Source organism: Gouania willdenowi, unplaced genomic scaffold (assembly GCF_900634775.1).
Source record: "Gouania willdenowi unplaced genomic scaffold, fGouWil2.1 scaffold_398_arrow_ctg1, whole genome shotgun sequence".
In the NCBI taxonomy this organism is placed as follows: Eukaryota; Metazoa; Chordata; class Actinopteri; order Blenniiformes; family Gobiesocidae; genus Gouania; species Gouania willdenowi.
This window is the reverse complement of record NW_021145159.1, coordinates 38,460-51,253: the sequence shown is the minus strand read 5'-3', so window position 1 is coordinate 51,253 and position 12,794 is coordinate 38,460. Positions and strand designations below refer to the sequence as shown.

The following is a 12,794-nucleotide window of genomic DNA, read 5'->3' as shown; positions in this document are numbered from 1 at the left end:
AATTATTGTAATATACAGTTTTTAATGGAAGACATGATATTTACAGTAATAATATATTGTGTTTCTGGATGTGCAAAGGTTACAGATATGTTCCAGTGAGTCATTATTATTTTGATATTAATTTGAAAATATGTTCTAATTAATATTTCATCCCAAGGTTCCTTTATCAATGCATATATGGTAAACAATACCAAAAGTCCATATATTAATAACAATAAAACTTAATAAATCTCCCTCAAGTGACCAAACTATAACACTACATTTTTACTTTTTCCATTCATTATTAAATAATGATGACATGTATGGTGACATACGTCTGGTTTTAGACATGTCCTCTTTTGTTTTCACCTGGTGTCAGGGCTGTGTGGGGATATTTTACAAATTTCTGGGTTTTCCAGGGACTTTGAATGCATCTCGAGGCATGCGTTATTTTAAAAGATGTACCTCCACAAAAATGTGTTCTGTCACCTGCAGTCATAGATTTTTTATGCTATAGATATAGAATCAACTGCACTTTGTAAAAAAGACAAACAAACAAAATTATATAATGTGTTACCATTGTTATTTTGATTTTAAAAACAATCAGAAATACACCATTTTTTTGTATTTGGTTTTTATTTTTTTCCTGTTTCTGGTTTTTCTGTTTTCCTGATTCTGGTTTTAAATTAATTAAAAAATTACAGGAAAAAAGTGCCATAAAGTAGATGTTTTAGGTAATAACATGCTCCATAGTTAATTATTAGTTATGTTTGCTGTGTCAGCATGTCTTTCATGTAATGTACAGGAAGTGACTTTAATTCAATTTGTTGAAAATTATTTCCTAGACAAACAAATGCAGTTATTCTGCATCATGCAGTAATAGACACAACAAACACATATACAGCTGTTATGTTACTGCACAATATCATATAAGTTAGCTGTTAGCATAATAGCTTTATATTGTAACAGCTCTGCTGTTTGTTGGATGTGTCCGTTGTAGATGTTCCTAATTCCTACAGCGTTGGCAGTCAGTGAAGGCAACTTGAGGATGCGTAGTGGAGATGTGTGTTTACAGTCTATGGTGTAGAGAGTTTGTGTCAGAAGTTAACTTTGGATTCATCTTTGTAATTTACCTTTCCATGTTTTATTTGGTGTGGTCACAGCAAACAGTGACTCAGGAATTTTCATGCAGTGAAAACTCCTGAGTCATGATGGTAAACAGCTAGGCAGGCAGTATTGGTTTCACGTTTATGGTGAAGTGCTACGAAGTGTCACAATGTGTGTCTGCACTCTGTGTATCTGTTGCACGGTGTATATTCTGTTTGCTTTGAAGAAGTAATCCCACTAAGTAATCCCCATTTTTAATAAAAATACTGGTAATCTGATTACATGTTTTTAAATGTACTGTAACAGATTATAGTTACATTATTTTTGTATCCAGATTACATAACGCTGTTACTAGTAATCCATTACTCCCCAAGCCTCTGTGTGTGTGTGTGAGAGAGAGAGAGAGAGAGAGAGAGAGAGAGAGAGAGAGAGAGAGAGAGAGAGAGAGAGAGAGAGAGAGAGCATTTAGGGGCCCCATCCATGAAGTCAGCAAAATGAAGGTCCGTCGTTCAATGTGATAAACACATGTATTTATTTATCTGAATAATATTCACTGTTATGCAGGATGTTTACTATTATTTGGGCCATAGTATATAGTCATCTTAAAGATGTAAATCCTTGTTTTAATCATAACAAAAATTTGTTGAAAATGACCAAAAAGAGTGGAAAAAAGTTGTCAAATGGGATTTTAAAAACCAAAGTTGCAAATTAGAATGGACAAAAACGGACAGAAAAAGTGTTTTCAAAGTGTCAATATTGGAACAATTAGTTTAAACTTTCATATAATGGGCATGACAAATGGTGTATGTGGTTAAATTGGCAAAAATAATCATGAAATACGATGAAAAAGGATAAAAGTGACAATAATTGGTCAACATATGGTGGAAAGGAGTTGTAAGTGTCTTGAAAGTGGAAAAATGTGTATTAAAATAAACTAAAAATGCATTAAAGTTCAGGATTGAAGCCACAGATGCTGCAGGGCGAGAAAACACACACACACACACACACACACACAGTTTACACACAAACGCCCCAGGGATGCGTTCACACTGATTCTGTGTCACAAAGTCACATGTGTTGGAAAAAGTCACACAAACACCACTTCTACTACACATTATTTGTGTACATTTGTTCCTCTAAAGATGTTTATTATGAAGATGAAGCGATCATCTGTAGTTTAAAGATGTGTAGCTCTGTGGGCCTGTACTACAAAGCTGGATACGTATATCCTGGATTTATCTCTGTTAGCGGGTTTCACCTAACAAAACATTCTCTGTCAGAGAGCAGCTGCACTATGAACTGAGATATCAACTCACTCTCTTACCCAGGTGATTTCAGCCTGGCTACGTGCACGCTCCTGTGACAGGGGTGAGAAAGGACCCCCCACACTTTGTGTATAGCAGCACAACTGCTGTATGTTCCTGCTGAGGCTGTCAGCGTCACCACAGTGTATAATGAAAGTGTATAATGAATGAATGAATGATCTGATTGTCCGTGATACAGAAAGTGTCTGACACACACAGCCTCAATCAGCTGACTAGGCATTTTACAAAGATTATCATTCAAAAGTATTAATATTGTTTATTTTAGTGAGTCACACATAAACCTTTTAGTTTCTGGGCAAAGATTTCTCCATAGAGACTAGAAACAAATGTAGAGACTTTATCTTGTGTTATTGGAGAGTTTTCTGATGTTTTAGAGACATAAAAGCATGTATCACTCACTGCTGTGAGGACAGTAAGAGGCTCAGAGCCACAGCTGATCCTCACACACAAGCAGCTGATCAGAGCAGACACACTCCACACTGCAGATGAAATGTGTCTGTTCTCTGTCTCCACCTTCATTTTCAGAACCTGGAGAAGGAAAAAAGATTCACTGTCTACTCAGAACACTTTGGATTACAATATGCTCAAAGATGATTATTGATATTTGACCAAATAACATTTAAAAAAAAACAAAAAAAAAAACATACTGCAGCTTTAAGCTAAGGGATGAGTACTGCTGAATTTTCACCTGCCAACTTTCTGGGTGTTTAGAACCGTAATCGTTTTAACTCAACCATATTTTTACACATTTTTGCAGCTTCATAGGCCAGTTAGCTCAGCTGGTCAGAGCGTGGTGCTAATAATGCCAAGGTCATGGGTTCAAACCCCATACTGGCCAGATATTAATCAAGGACCATAAACCTGCTTTCATGTGTTGTAAATGTTAGTGTATGAGTCAGAAAGGACAAGGTATGAATATGTATACAATAAACACAGATAAAGAATATCTAAACTGTTAATCATTCCCAAACCTGGAAGAAAATTCACAAATAGCCAAAAATCTAGAATGACTGTCAGTAAAGAAGCTTCTTTTTGACATCTTAATAAATCAGCAAGTAGGACAAATACCAATTTATTGATGAATAATCCCAGAAACAATTTAGGTTAAATACTAATAATACTTACTTTGTATGTGTATGCCTTGTGTATTCAGGTGTCCAACCATCATTTTGTATCCACAGTTGTGATGGAGCTGCAGAATGTAGGTTATACTTTCATCCAAATCATTGTCTTACAATGTAGTGAATAAATCATGGACTCTGTTTATCCAAAACAATGAGAAAGGTCACAATAGACATGAAATGAAAACTGTCTGTGAAATGATCTAACCATTGTATGTAATAAAAACTCATAGACTAATAATAATGTAGCCTATTTTTAATGATCAAACATGTACATATATTAGCACACTATAGCTACAACTGTGCTTGTTTTGACAAAGTAAGTTTTACTGAACTCTAAATGAAAACTACTGCTAACCTGGACAGATGCTAGAGATAACAAGGACAAAACAATACTAGATGACTTTATACATTAGCTGATATTAAGGACAAGGGCTGATGTGCTGTTAAAACAGACCAGATTGTTTTAATGTAGCCTAATTGTTGTGTAGTCTACATGACATTAGAACCTGAACATATGCCATAAAATATGACCAGCCTATAGCTTAATAAAATAAGTATTGAAATGGAATAGCAATGCAACGTTAGCCTAGCCTACTATTAATACACATTAACATGAGTAATATTTACACACAAATATAGTTCTACTGTTGCTACTTTCAAACAAGCAAGAGTTTCACTATCAATTATCACCATGGTACATCACAGGTAAATAAGTCATGTGTATGAGTATGGAGCTGTCATGTTCTGTTCATTATTTATCCTTTGGGGTTCTCTTTAAGTTATTCTGTGTCTTTGTTTATTTGGTTTGAGTCTAGTCATGTGTTTAACTCTTGTCTGTGTTTCAGGTAGTGATGTGCTGAGCGTGCCGAGTCTTCAAAGCGTGTACCGAGTAATCTAAGGGAGATTTTTTTGAAGCGTGGGTCGAGGCGCGTGTTGGTGACGTATGTGGTGACGTTCGAAGCCTCCCGAAGCGGCCGTACCACGTGACTGAATCCGGAAATGATTCGCTGGTTTGGAGCGCGATTCAAAATAAAACAGATGAGTCGACGCAATGGATTCCCCCTCACTTTTTGTGTTATTGCGCTTCTTTTGGCATCCTATTTCAGCTTCTTCTTTTGCGATGGAACAAGCAAGAAAGAGAAGATTTTCTCCAGTTTGGGAGCACTTTGAGCAGATCTCACCTAATAAGGTAAGGCATAGCAAAAATTATGTAATAATAGATTACACAAATATGACAACATATAATTTCTCTTGCTCACATTTTTCTTTTCTAAATAGGTTTGAATAATAGTTTTTTTAATTGTAGGTGAAGTGTCTGTTGTGCTCTAAACAACTGGGTTATAATAATAACACCTCAGCTATGCTAAGGCACTACCGAGCCTTGCATGGCAGTGTGGATTCCAACCTGGGTGAACCAAATATTGCTCGACTTGAAAGTCCCCTTCAATATTGGGAAAAACATAAATCTACATTTCCAAATTTGTACAAACTTGCCATTACATATCTATGTACACCTGCATCATCTGTGCCCTGTGAACGGGTTTTTTCAAAGGCGGGTGAAATCCTGTGCAAAAAAGAAATCGCCTAAGTCCAAATACTCTCGAAAAATTATTATTTTTAAATAAAAATTAATAAATGTATTTTTGTTTTTATTAAACTCTGTCAATAGTTGCATAAGCACATACATGAACAAAGTCACACAAGCTCATTTTACATCACAACTTTCTCCACGTTATTGGCTGTATTCTTTCAGACCATAGTTCAGACCCCACCATTTGTTATAGGCCCTTGGCATGTATTACATTTTTTTGTCCACATGATGGCGTAGTGGAGCATGTATCACTGCGACCCTTCGAACCGTGTGCTGAGTAATAGGCTGCGATCCCTCAATGCTTCATGAGGCTTCATATTGCCGTCACTAGTTTCAGGTGTTCCTGTTTGTGGCTCCACCCCCCAGTGATGTCTGTATGATTGGTTGGTGATTGATTAGCTCCCTCATGTTTTCACCCAGGTGTGGCCCATTCCCAATCAGGCCTCCTCCACTATTTAACTGAGTGCTTGGTCACAGTATGACTGTGGGATCATTGTAAATGTGTGTGTATGCTGTCGTTCCGCATCGTGTCCTGCTGTGTCTGGTCTTTGTTCCCTGTTCCTCCTGCCCTTTTGGATTTAAGTTTTGTTTTGTTTTGGAGAAAAAAGACATGGACTGGTTCCAGGAACATTATGCTTAGATCCTGCCTCCTTCTCTCTCTGCATTTGGGTCCACACCCACACCGGACCGTAACAGGAGCTTCCTCACCCATTCCCTCAGACAGGCCTTAAGTCCTGATGCACAGGAGAACATTCTACCACAACAACTCCCACTCTGAGCCACCATCAGACGTCCATCACACCACAGCACCATGTAGCCCACAGCTAACCTCCAGCTAACGGTAGCCACACAGAGATAACATCTCCACACTTTCACTGCTGACACCAGATGTAGAGCTCAGGACCAGCCAAACCAGCGACACATCTGGATAATCAACTGATCAATAATAAATAAAATAATGTAACTTTATTGATCACCATAGTGAAATTCTTCTCTGTATTTTGACCCATTTTCCCAGAGGGGTAGCAGTGGGCTGCTAACTACAGACACCAAGGGAGCAGTTAGATAGTAGTTTAATGAATATTCATACAAACATCTCCCTATGTTCTTTGTTTGGTGGATCCCGTCAGGATGAGGGAGGGGCATAGCAGGACTGTGTCTCATAGAAGGCTGACCCTGGAGTAGGTGAGCTCTTCTGCTGGACTTTGTAGGAGGTTCTAATGACTGTAGATTGTATTTATTATACCTACATCAGTACAACACTCTGATAATGAAATGCATGTGTAAGTGTCTAATCTATCAAAGAATTCACAGCACGTACGTACGACCACATCACAGAACTTTCACCCTTTAGGTCAAAACCAACACTTAATACACACCACCACCCAGCACGTGTCCTGTTCTCTCACTGGTAAGATTCAAAGTACAGCTGTCCTTATTTATATTTGTCTATTCATTACAGTAATAAATATTGTGTTTCTGGTAAAAATGTAAATGTTTATATTATTAGGTTGTAGTCATTGCTAAACATGTTGAATGATAATAGTATATAAAAGCTTAGAGTTGTTTTAACAAGGCAACACAGTGTAGCTGCTCAACAGAACAAGAGTATTTAGTTACTTTGAAGGAGTAAACCAGGAACGCTGGTCAACACAGTGAAACTGTTCTTCCTGATGGACAAGCTTTTCCTACATGTTGGTGGATTCTGAAGAGAATTCTTCTTCTTCTAATCGTCAAATCATCTTCTTACAGAACATTCTAAGAACTGTTTACAATCTATTAGAAAAACCTTTTGACTGTGTTTTTCTTTCTAAAATATGTGTGTTCTTTGTGGTTATCATGACCCCTGATCTAAGACTAAAATCACTCTCTCTCTACCATGTAGTAGTTTTCATTAAAATCCTACATGTCCATTAAAATCCTACATGTCCCATGATTCTTAGCTCTTCTCTGTAGTCCTTGTTCTCCTGGGACGTGTTTTAAAGGTGTTTCTACTGTCGTAGCTGGTCTGTCAGTCTGTCCTCTAAGCTGGTGTTCATCTCTCCTCTGTTTCATCAGGAGGTGAAATACAGGTGTTACATTTAATGATGGTGGATACAATGCTGAGCAGTGTTTACTGTGACACCAACTACACAGAGACGTCCACACGCTCCTAAAATCTGAGTTTTACATTTATTTGGTGCTTCGCTGGTGTCTGCCTGAGTATGTTTGAGCCTTAAACAGTGTAGCTTCAACCAGGACGTAGCATGTAGCGACACATGAAGCTGTTTGTCATGTTTATAACTCACAAAGGATCATTCTACATGTACACGCACGGATCTGATAATCACAATTAATGCGTTAAAGTAATAGCCCTAGAGTAACACACACAGTTTTTTGTGCACACACACAATGTGTGTGAGCCTAATCTGAGCCCATACTCACCTGTCCAGGAGCCGTTGGATGCTGTCGGATACTACCACCTGGCTTTGGCTGCAGCCATGGATCTGATCAACACTATCCCTTTTTCCTCATTTTTGTTGTTTTTGACACTTTTGTCTAAATTTTGTCGATTCTTTGACCATTTTAATCGCTTTTCATTCAAATAATCCACCTTTAGCCCAATGTTGTAAATTAGCACACGTGCTAACACACTCAAAACAATACTGTTACTAATGTAATTGTGATATCCATATCAAATAAAGAGAAATCAATAAATAACATTTGTTTCCTTTTTTCCTCTTTCTGTTTCACATTTTTGCCCTTTTTCACTATTGTTTTGTTACGTTCGGTGTGAGTGTTGACCCAAATGCAGAAAGAGAAGGAGGTAGGATGGAGGCATAGCGTTCTTGAAACCAATCTTTATAAAACAAAACTTAAATCTAAAAAGATAGGAGGACCAGGGAGCAAGGACCAGACATAGCAGCACACAAGGAGGGAAGACAACATACACAACGATCCCACAGTCATACTGTGTCCAAGCACACAGCTAAATAGTGAGGGAAGCTTGATTGGGAATGGGCCACACCTGGGTGGAAACAAGAGGGAGCTAATCAGTCACCAACCAAGCATACAGACATCACTGGGGGGTGGAGCCACAAGCAGGAACACCTGAAACACAGACAAGATTTAAACACATGACTAGACTCAAACCAAATAAACAAAGACACTGAATAACTTAAAGAGAACCCCAAGGACTACATAACCAACAGAACATGACATGTTTGCACTTTTTGCTCATTTAAGCTACTTTTAGCCATTTCATACCACCTGTTTCTGTTTTAGACCCATTTTAGTCACTTTTCACTCTTTTATTGCCATGTTTATGCATGTCCACTCTTTTCATTATATCCATGTCTTTTAAGGCTTTTATTAAATAGTGTTGGCTGTAGTCCAGGCCGCCGCCATCTTGGATTATGTCGTCACCAGCGCGCCATCGCCCCAAGTTGTACTAGCGCAGATTGAGTCAAATAACTGTAAAGAGGTCTTATATTATTAATAATAATAATAATTAAAGCCGCGAGCGGCGTCATAGGTTCCGATGAAGCGGCCGGGGGCGGTAACCCACGGTCACGTATACCACTGTTGGGGATTTGGGAATTGGCCTGGAGTTGTAAGCGTTTTCGTATAACGGCGTACTTATCGCAAAGGATTTTCCTGTGTCATGATAGGCCCCTCCCACTTTTCACAGCCTGCTCTATTTGCCATAGCAATATGCTTCCATCTAATAAGATTCATCCTACAGTGTTTTGAAGTCAACACAACATATCGTCTGTCCACTACAGCTGCTCGTGTAGGACGACCACAGAAGCGGCGCCCTCTGAGAACGCAAGGCATTGTGGGTAAATTGGTTATCGTTTGTTGTTTAGCTCTGGACAGTGATCGTATGTATCAAATATGAAGCAGTTTGAACTTTGCACTCTAGAGTTATAAGCGTTTTCGTATAACGGCGTAGTTATGGCGAGGGATTTTCCTGTGTCATGATAGGCCCCTCCCACTTTTCACAGCCTACTCTATTTGCCATAGCAATGTGCTTCCATCAAATAAGATTCATCCTACAGTGTTTTGAAGTCAACACGACATGTCGTCTTGCCGCTAGAGTTGCTGGCGTAGGACGGCCCAAGAAGCGGCGCCCTCTGAGAGCGCAAGGCATTGTGGGTGTTTTTGGTAATCGTTTGTTGTTTGGGGCTGTACGGTCATCATGTGTATCAAATATGAAGCAATTTGAACTTTGCATTCTGAAGTTGTAAGCGTTTTCGTAAAACGGCGTAGTTATGGCGAAGGATTTTCCTGTGTCATGATAGGCCCCTCCCACTGGCCATGATGGGTAATTTGGTCATCGAGCGTTGTTTATGGATGGACAATCACCGTGTGTATCAAATATGAAGCAGTTTGAACTTTGCATTGAAGCGTTATAAGCATTTTTTTATTATAGCGTGCTGATGGCGAAGGATTCTCCCGTGTCATTATAGGCCCCTCCCACTGATCACAGTCTGTTGTTTCTTCAATAGGAATTTGCTCCACTCTGTGTAGGTTCATCCTACAGTGTTTTGAAGTCAACACGACATATCGTCTGTCCGCTACAGCTGCTCGTGTAGGACGACCACAGAAGCGGCGCCCTCTGAGAACGCAAGGCATTGTGGGTAAATTGGTTATTGTTTGTTGTTTAGCTCTGGACAGTGATTGTGTGTATCAAATATGAAGCAGTTTGAACTTTGCACTCTAGAGTTATAAGCGTTTTCGTATAACGGCGTAGTTATGGCGAGGGATTTTCCTGTGTCATGATAGGCCCCTCCCACTTTTCACAGCCTGCTTTATTTGCCATAGCAATGTGCTTCCATCTAATAAGATTCATCCTACAGTGTTTTGAAGTCAACACGACATATCGTCTCTCCGCTACAGCTGCTCGTGTAGGACGACTTCAGAAGCGGCGCCCTCTGAGAACGCAAGGCATTATGGGTAAATTGGTTCTCGAGTTTTGTTTATGGCTGTACGGTCATCATGTGTATCAAATATGAAGCAGTTTGAACTTTGCATTCTACAGTTATAAGCTTTTTCCTAGAACGGCGTCCTGTAAATGCTAACCGTGTACATGACCTTAAATGACACCGGTCAAAAACACAAGGCATGATGGGAAATGTTTCAAAGCAGTCATGACCAAGCTTGGGCACATGTCCTTTGTGTGAAATTTGAAGCTGATCGAAGTTTGTGTCAGAGTTATGGAGATTTGGAATTTTTTGCGTGCTAACGAAAATTAGCATTGCATTTTTGTGGCGGCGCCACGACCAAACCGTGACAGATACGAAAATTCTTTCGATAACTTTTCATCTTCAATGGGTCCTATGTGGTGTTGCCAAGTTTTAAGCGAATCGGATGAATCCCCTCAGACTAGATAGCGCAGATGCGTTTCGAGGGCGAAACGCCATTTTTGACCTTTGACCCAAGATGGCTGACTTCCTGTTTGGTTTTGGGCGGGGTCACAATGTAACTTTTTGCTCATTCTGGGGCGAAGACTACATGTGGCGATTTTCGTGCAAATCGGTCAGACCTGGCGGTCGTGTGGTTCCATCGTTTGTTTTGGCGGCGAAAATGCACGCTACGCGTGCGTTTTCCGTCCGTTTTTTTTCACGCCACCAAATTATCAAATTTTTTGCCAGACCTGAGGTGCGTGCAAATTTCGGTGAGTTTTCGGGCATTTTTAGGTGGTCGAATTAGCGATCAACGGCGGGCGGGGTATAATATTACAAAATAAAGGCTAAAACAATAGGTTCCTCTGTCCCATTCTGGGACATCGGACCCTAATAATATCCAATATGATTATTTAAACATCTTACCGTTCAAAAGTTCATCACAGACTGTCTAATCTACTGTAGCTTTAATGCGCTACAATGGTATACTCCATGAGCCGCCATCGCTGTAAATAAAATTAACCATTAGAGTGAACGGAGTTGTTGCTACTCCCTCTGGTTGTATCCTAATGTTCCCTCCTATCTCCTTTCCTATCCACTGTTCCTTCACCCTCTGAAGTGTTTAAGTGGTGGCCATGATAAAGAGTGTCCAAGTTCTCTTTAAGCTAAGGTAAAGAGGCTCAATGCTTCCTTTATAACCTCCTTTAGCCTAGGATGATCCGGTTTGATCCTTTTTGGTGTTTAGTTTGGTTTCCAGATTGATTGATTAATGGAACCTGTTGTTGAATTAGATTCTAATAAAGCTACTGATTGGTTTCCTTCAGGTGGGGGAAAGCTACGAGGACACAGAGTGTGAACCATGAAGGTGGGACGGCTGCGTTCATCTACTGTACAGCAGTTAGTGACTGAACTGATCAGCAGAATGGAGATCAATAACACCAATACACGTCTGCACTGCAAAAATTCCACTTAAAAAATAAGAAAAAATATAATAAAATAAGAAAAATATCACTTAAGTCACATCCTATCTAGAACTGAACAAAATACTAAATAAATAAAACAACTCTTGTAGCTATTAAATACTTCATTTAAATACATATTAATCCTGTACTAACTCAAGAAACCATACAAACTGAGATAGAATCTATTAAACACGGTTGAGTTACTTCCTGCCTTGTTAGCCACACCATTTATTGATATAAAAATAAAAGCTGTGCAATGCATGAACAATATTAACAAACCAAACCTATGAACTGAAGTGACTGACACCATTACAGTAAATCCCACACTGTTCACTTTCTTTACATTTCCACAGAAGACAATCGTTTTTACAGAACTATATCAGGGTGCTGCATTTTAAGTGGGGTTACTCAGTGCTTATTTTACTCCAGAAACCTGGCATCTTTTAGCTTTCACAAGTGCATCAATATCAGGCGTCTCATCCTGAGTGGCAGCCAATTTCAGGATGTTATTTAAGTGCTTGTGCGCGAGTCTTGAGCGTAGCTTTGTTTTATTGATGCACATTACAGAGAAAACTTGCTCACAAAGATATGTGGTTCCAAACATGCACAACATTTTTGCAGCAAGGGCTGTCAAGTTGGGGTAACCTGGCAAGAGATACTGATAAAATGTGTCCAAGCCTGCTGCAGCAAATTAGCCCTTCAAATCTGAGTCACACTGCAAGTCTAGTATTTCAAGTTGGATGTTGACGGGCAGATCAGAGGCATTCACGGTGAATGGCGAGCAAAAGACCTGAAAGTCTTTCTCCAGATCACCAAAAATCTGAAAGCATTGGTCAAACTCCCGCAATAGTCGCGTTATTTTATCTTTGTACAAACACAAATCTTTCAAACAAGGAAAGTGAGCTGCATCACCACCTGCCAGTTGCTCCTCCCACAATGAAAACTTCAGCTTTAACGCACATATGCTTTCACAATACTGTGTGACAACTTTGTTGCGCCCTTGTAGCTTTTTGTTCAAGTTATTCATGTGTTCTGTGGAGGTTTTAAAGTCGAATGAAAGATCATGCATTTATTATTACATTAGTATTAGGCAATATACTAATGTAATCTATTTATTCAGTTGTCTTTGCATTCTGGCTTTTGACGTAAAGAACATTTATTATTGGCTGGTGACAAAAAACCTATATAGGAGACAGTGACGTGTCGTGACCACTAGGGCTGGGTTGGGACGTTGCAAATCGAGACCACCAATGACAATTTCATATGTTTCTGCTGTCAAGTGTTAATTCAATTCAAATCAATTTTATTTGTATAAAGCA

The 12,794-nt window shown here is 39.2% G+C and overlaps 1 non-coding gene across 1 annotated transcript; it reads left to right on the top strand.

Moving 5' to 3' along the window:
• The first annotated feature begins 3,175 nt into the window (after nt 1-3,175).
• trnai-aau (transfer RNA isoleucine (anticodon AAU)) lies at nt 3,176-3,249 on the top strand. Its single transcript has one exon. It is a non-coding gene; the product is annotated as a tRNA-Ile (tRNA).
• The last annotated feature ends 9,545 nt before the right edge of the window (nt 3,250-12,794 follow it).